The sequence below is a fragment of the Arvicola amphibius genome, chromosome 9 (assembly GCF_903992535.2).
Source record: "Arvicola amphibius chromosome 9, mArvAmp1.2, whole genome shotgun sequence".
Taxonomy (NCBI): Eukaryota; Metazoa; Chordata; class Mammalia; order Rodentia; family Cricetidae; genus Arvicola; species Arvicola amphibius.
Genome location: NC_052055.2, coordinates 29,806,512 through 29,814,292, shown reverse-complemented (window position 1 = coordinate 29,814,292; position 7,781 = coordinate 29,806,512).

The window sequence follows — 7,781 nt, the reverse complement described above, 5'->3', positions numbered from 1 at the left end:
TTCACCTGTGTTCTTGTCTACTGTCTCTGATCACCTTAAAAAGAAATCTTGCTTTTTGAGTGAATACAGTATGCTGATGTAATATGTGGCACAACTGGGCATTGTTAAGGGAATGTGCACTCTCTGTGCTTTCTTTCCTACTTAAGGCCAAGCATAATCTGAGATTCACTTACTTAATGTACAAAGAAAATCCTAGATTGTACAATGCAGGAATTCTAGAGAATTATGACCCCCGACATTTATTTCAGTTTCTTCTTCTTCAAATTTCTCACCACTTTCACGGGTCCATTCACGACAGCCTCAATTGATTTACCAAGCGGGACCACTTCCATGATGGATTAATGAGCACTCTGTGAAAAAAACACCCTGTCTGCGTTCAATCATAGGGCATGTCTCTCCGAGGCATCCTCTCGTATGTAACCCAACTAAAAATATCTCTTATGATCAGAAAAATCGCTCTCAACTTCTCATCACATTTTATGCCTCATTTAGAGAGATACCCCAGTGACCCCTGCCCTCAGTGAGCACGTTTAATCACATTCACTTGAAATATAGCTGTAGCTAGGTCTTTCATTTTCAATGAGGTCAGGAAATTAAACAAACTAAAATGTAGTGCTCTGTGGTAGAACGGTTTAGAGCTGTGATTCCTCTGAACCACTTACAATTGACATGGCCTTGGTGAAGCCTCAGTGTATTCATATCTACCGTGAATATTATGGGACCTTTAGGCTGCATCACATGGTAAAAGCATGCAGAACAGCTATAAGTGAATAATACATAATGCAGGTAGCTAATATATACATATATACATATATACATATATACATATATACATGACAGCCACCAGGATGGCTTTCATTCAACCACTTCACAGTGTCACATGTAAGCTGACTGTAGGAGTCACAATCATGAATGCATGAAGTTTTAATATGAATATAACCAACAGGTATCTTGTTACCTTACAAATCTGTTGGTATTTCTCACAATCAGCCAGATCATGAGACTTATTCTCTAGCTATGCATTTACTATCAAGGTCCTGGGTTGCAAGCATTGCTAGGACTGAGTCTCAAGAGTAAACAATACTAGGGATAGTGGAAAAAGCCGTAAGGAACTGTGTTATTATTTTTTTTAATTATTCATATATCAGTGTATACTTATATGTACATATATATGTACTTGTGTATGTATATATATAAATATTTATGTAAATATAATATTAAATTAAATTATGCCACTTAGGGTTACAGTGCTCCCCCTGAGAGTCACAGTTTATTTAACAGAAGCCCTAATTTCAGAAATGAGAAGCCTTCTTTTGAATTGTCATTCAAGGAATTCAAAGAAGACCCTAAGCCTATATAGGCAATTGATATTGCTCATGGCTGTTTCCCAGAAATTGAGGGTAAGGCCCTCTTTGTGAAGACATCATGAACTTCAGACACAGGACTTACAAGATTTGAGTTGTACTTGACCTTCAAGCCTCCTCCATGAGAACTGTCATAGCACCTGAAGAAGGTACACAAGCTACCAAGGGAGTAAAGCAGTCAATATCATTACCCAGCATGAATGCCTAAAAAAGCAATACTGATCAGAATGGCAGGACATCCACAAAGGTACAATAGTGGCACTTGTAGCTCATGAGTGAGCAACAGCATCTTATTGGACATAAGTTCATTCCGTTGGATAAAGTTCATACCCGGTACTTTAACCAAACCAATTTCCCAAGGTCTGTGAGGCCATGGATCCTAGAAGAGGAACAATTATTGCCACTTTACTAAACAAACACACTTCTTCACAAGGAAAAGCTCCAAACAAAACCCACCAAAAACAAAAGCCACCAAAAACAATGGAACCTTAGGAGTAATAGAGTTTATGGTTTTTACTGTATTCGAGCAATGCATTGGTGAGTGTTGGGGAACCATTTTTGTGTGTGTGTGTGTGTTAGAGACTATTTTATTATTAAGCAACTGATTACAGGACATATAAAATCTAATGTTAAAATTGATGTTAAGGATTATCTGGTATAATTCAAAGAGGACAATGGGAAGAACACGTGACAGAAAACAAACAGAGCTGTGTATGCTTTCTTGTACTTTCTTTAGTTTTTGGAACTTCCTGTTCTAGCCTGAGGTAGTTAACATAAGTCTAGGAACTTGAAAATAGTTCTGTCAGAAGATGTCTCTGAAAGGTTCATGTATCAGCCATCACCGAATCTTCCAAATTCCTGCTTACTGCTCTTATCTTCCTCTGAATAAAGAATGTCAATGATTGCAGCAAAATCCCCAATAACATGGACCTCATAATGCAAAATACAACATGTAGAGTATAAGCCAGGTAGAGAGAGAAGGACGTGCCTCCACGTCCACAAGAGTTACTGTGACCTTGGAAGCATCAGAGCAGCGGTTCATATAATCATTTAGGTCATCGGGTCTAACAATCATGAATCCATGAAGAAGAGCAACATTTCTGTTTTCACCTTTGGTATCTGAGTTATACCCTCAGCCATTTATCCCAAGGGCTCATGGTTCACTGCCTTGGCTCTAGCTAGACCAACAGAGAAGAAGGTCATTCTTGTGCCTGCTGCTAGGCCCCTTCAACCTATGACCATATATGCTTTATCCTCAATGAGTTCGACAGATAAAATTATGATAGATCATTTAGAAAACAAGAGGAGGAAGGACAATCAGATACAAAAAGTGGAAGCTGGGATAATAGCAAAGGAAGCAAGTGAAACAAATTTTGCCACATATGCAATTCGTAGGAAACACGAAAGAGGAGCTACGTGCCGGGTGAAAATAAAGCCAGCAAGAAAGAACTCAGAGCTAAGAAATGTTTTTTTTTCTTTTTTTTTCCTCATTTTTTTTATTAAAGATTTCCATCTCCTCCCCTCCTCCTCCCCCTTCCCTCCTCCACCCATACCCCCACTCCACCCCTCTCCAAAGACAAAGAGCCATCAGGGTTCCCTTCACTATGTTAAGTCCAAGGTCCTCCCAGCTCCCCCTAAGTCCAGGAAGGTGAGCAACCAAACTGACAAGGCTCACAGTGAGCCCGTCCATGCTGTAGAGTTCATGTTCATCGCCATTGTCCTTGGTTTCTCAGTCCTCCTCCACCGTCAGCCACATTCAGAGAGTCCGGTTTGGTCCCCTGTTCCATCAGTCCCATTCCAACTGGACTTGGTGGTCTCCCGTTAGATCTGTCCCACCGTCTCAATGGGTAAATGCACTCCTCACGGTCCTGGCTTCCTTGCTCATGATCTCCCTCCTTTTGCTCCTCATCAGGACCTTGAGAGCTCAGTCTGGTGCTCCTATGTGGGGCTCTGTCATTTTCTCCATCCAATGCCAGGTGAAGGTTCTATGGTGATATGCAAGATATTCATGAGTATGGCAATAGGATCTGGACATTTCTGGCTCCCTCTCCTCAGCTGCCCAAGGAATTAGCTGGGGGCGTCTTCCTGGACACCTGGGAACCCCTCTAGAGTCAAGTCTCTGCCAACCCTAGAATGGCTCCCTTAACTAAGATATATAATTCCTTGTTCCCATATCCACCCTTCCTATATCCCAACCATCCTATTCCCCCAAGCTCTTCCCATCCTCCACTTCACACTTTTCTCTCCCTATCCCCCCATGGCCTGCAAGGAGACCTGACAGTCGGCCTAAGAAATGTTTTGACAGGCTTTGTTTCTTTTCTTCCATAGAGCTGAGTGCTTTTTGTTTCATTCCCAACAACATAGAATTGAAAAGTGGCTATGGATACAAACTGCTCTTCTGCTCTGTTTGCATCTAGCTACCGGGTGTGTGTGCACACGTGGTGGTGGGGGGGGATACTTTTTGTCAGAGCCTTATAGGAATTGTAACTACAGATTTCCAGGATCTTAGTTGTATGCGGGTTTGTGACTGTGAGTGCAGAGCTTGAGAAGGCCAGAAGAGGGCATCACACCTCTTATAGCTGGAGTTGCAAGACTTTGTGATCACCTGAAATAGGAATCAGGAGCTCAACTAGGGTCCACTGGGAGAGCAGTTCACTGGCTTCAAAGTGGAGCTGTCTCTCGGAGCTGTGCTGCCAGGTTCTTGTTTACACCTTGTGACAGTTCATAGAGACTACCGCCCCACATACAAACACACACAAATGTAGGCATGCACACATGTGCATACACACACTACATCCATCATGCTGAGAAATGAAGCATAGTACAATGAAACTTGGAATTCAAGTTCTTAAATGTAGATTGGTTGGACCACTTACTATGTTTCTGACTCTTGAAGAATGCCCTGAAATTCTTGCAACAGTCAGTTTCATGCCATTCAAAGTTTTAAGGAAAAAATTATATGAATAACTCTCCGGGATTACCAAAGGGATTATATATAGCAAAAGTAATGCAAACATTGTTTTTTTCTTTTTATTTTCTGGTTTTTTATTTATTTATTTTTAATTAAAAATTTCCACCTCCTTCCCATTTCCCTCCTCCTTCTCTCTCCCCTACCCCTCCCTCTCCATTCCAAAGAGCAGTCAGGGTTCCCTGCCCTGTGGGAAGTCCAAGGTACTCCCCCCTCCATCCAGGTCTAGGAAGATGAGCATCCAAACAGACTAGGCTCCCACAAAGCCAGTACATGCAGTAGGATCAAAACCCAGTGCCATTGTCCTTGGCTTCTCAGTCAGCCCTCCTTGTCAGCCACGTTCAGAGAGACCGGTTTGATCACATGCTCCATCAGTCCCAGTCCAGCTGGCCTTGGTGAGCTCCCATTAGATCAGCCCCACCATCTCAGGGGCTTCGTGCCTTGTATTCCTAATCTCTCCAAGACCTTTATCATAAAGTGTTGTTGAATTTTGTCAAATGCTTTTTCAGCATCTAATGAAATGATCATATGTTTTTTTTTTTCAGTTTATTTATGGGATGGATTACATTGGTAGAAGGAGAAGAATTACAGCTCAAAGGCCCAGAAAATATATTCAACAATATTATAGAAAAAAATTTTCCCAACCTAAAGAATATTACTATGTAGGTACAAGAAGAATACAGAACACCAAATAGACTGGATAAAAAGAAAGCTTCCCTGCGCCATATAATAATCAAAACACAAAACATACAGAATAAAGAACAAATATTAAGAGCTGCAAGTCAAGTAACATATAAAGGGAAACCTATCAGAATTACACCTGACTTCTCCATGGAAACCATGAAAGTCAGAAGGTCTTGGATAGATGTGCTGCAAACATTGTTATTTTTAAAAAATGAAAACCTGGGATGGGCGGGTTCAGTGAGTAAAGTTTCTGCCTCAAAAGCACGAACACCTAAGGTTGAGTCGATAGCTCCAATGTAAAAGTAGGTACACTGTAGTATGTTACCACAGTATTAGAGGGCAGAGGAATGGGACCTGGTGTTTTATGGACAGCTTGTCTAGACAAAAAAAAGGACTCATTTTCCCAAATAATAAGGTGGAAGGCAGCTGATGGCTCATTGGGTAATGTAAGGGTGCTTGCTGTCTAGTCTGAAGACCTAAGTTTAGTTCCAATAACCTAAATAATGAAAGTAGAAAAATAACTCCCACAAGTTGTCATTTGACCTCCATACACACCCAAAACCTTAGTAGAATCAGACCAGTAAAAACACAACACACACATGACACCCCACACACAGAGAGAGAGAGAGAGGGGGGGGGGAGGGAGAGGGAGGGAGAGGGAGAGGGAGAGGAGAGGGGAGAGGAGAGAGAGAGAGAGAGAGAGAGAGAGAGAGAGAGAGAGAGAGAGAGAGAGAGAGAGAGTCAGGGAAAAGCACAGGTTCGTGCACACACACACACACATTCAAAAAAGAAAACAGAGACTGAAGTAATGGGGAGAGTTACAGATGAAAAATATCTGGTATTTGTGTCCTGTTTTTTTAAACACATGCTCATCTGCACATCCACAAACAAAGAGAAGCACACCCCATAGAGACACACACATATGCAAACACATGCATCACTCAGTCCTTTCAAGGTGTATAATTAAGATTAATGAAGCAATATATGTGTGTGCGTGTTGTGTTTATAACTTCTGTGTACATGGTCTATCACAATTGCCTAAGTCTGCTAAGTTGAATTTACTCTCCATTACTGATGAGACCATGAAAACTGTTTTGTTTACTTGATCTTCAAGCTAGAAATCCTTGGATCTTAAGGTGTCTGTTAGTATGTCTGTCTAATGTAAGCATCCAATAAATGTTTTCTGAAGCAATAATGAAACTATAAATGAGTGAACTCATTTGCAAGATCTGAAAGAAAAAAACATGTTATAAATTAATACAAATGTTGAAAATGTGTATGGTGTATTTCGTATTACCAGGACATATGAAATTGTTCCAATCCATAATGGGCAAGGTATTTAATCCAAAACACATGTGGAACCCCAACTACTCAACGGTGAAAACTCCAGATCAAACATAAAACTAAGCGAAAAACAAAACATCAAAAATGAACAAACCCCTTGATAGAAAAAATGCTAAAGAACTTGAAGAAATATTTCTCCAAAGAAACAGACAGGCAAAAAGAAATTTGGCACTAACACTCATCCTCAAACATATGTATAACAAGACAATAAAATATCATCTCTCCTCCTTAAAAATTGCAATCATTGTTCTAATAAAATAACAATATTTTAAAGCATATTTTAAGTAAGTATTGAGCAAATTATAAAATGATGCTACTGTTGATGAGAATAGAAAATAATGAATCTATTATGAATTTAGCAATTTAGAAGTTTCTGAAAAAAAATAATCTGGAAGAGGAGCAACCAGATGGGTTAGCAGTCCTACTTTTGAGGAATTATCCAACATAACTGAGACAGAGATCTGCAGGAGGCTTTCTCTGGGTTGTCAACCACTTCCTAAATCATGACATGGAGAGATATTATTAGTTATGTATGCTTGGCCTTATCTTAGGCTTGTTCCTCTAGCTCTTATAACTTAATTTAACTTGATTCTCTTTATCTATGCTTTGCCTCAGGGATCTTAACCTATCTTTCATTCTGTATGTCCCATTTTTTCTGCTTCCTCTGTGTCTGTGGCTGGCCGGTGGCTGCTTAATTGGCTAACCCCCATCTCCCTCTCTCTCCCCCTCCTTCTCTTCTCTTCCTTTCATGTCTATATTTCTCCTTTTACTTATTCCCTCTGCCTGTCAGCCCCACCTATCTCTCTACTGGCTAGCTATTGGCCATTCAGTTTTTTATTAGAACAATCAGTTGCTTAAAACAGCAACACATATGTTCATATTTAAGCAAATGAAGCATAAACAAAAGCAACACATCTTTACATAGTTAAACAAATGCAGCTTACATAAATACAACACACCTTTGCAGATTTAAAGAACTATTCTGGAATATAAACAAATATAACATATCTTTACCTAGTTAAAATAATATATGTAGAGAAATATTCTACAACAGAGACCAAGAAGATAGGTTTGCTCTATTATGCATGTGCAATCATGCATAATAGAGAAGATTTGGAAAAAACCCTAATTTTCATCAATGGGTGAACACATGAGGAAAAGAATGTTCAGTATCTATTAAAATATTAATCAGGTTCAAGTTAAGAAAATAAGGTGACCCTAAAAGATATGACATCATGAATGAACTCTAAAGATATTGTGCAAATGAAACAGGACTGTTGCAAAAGGATTAGCATTATACAGTTTCACTTCCATGAAAACATAATCTTCACATTCACATAATTACAGAGGCAAATCGCCAAGGGAAGACAGAAGGGGGAAAATGGGAATTGCTTCAATAAGCATGAAGCTTCAGTTTTTCA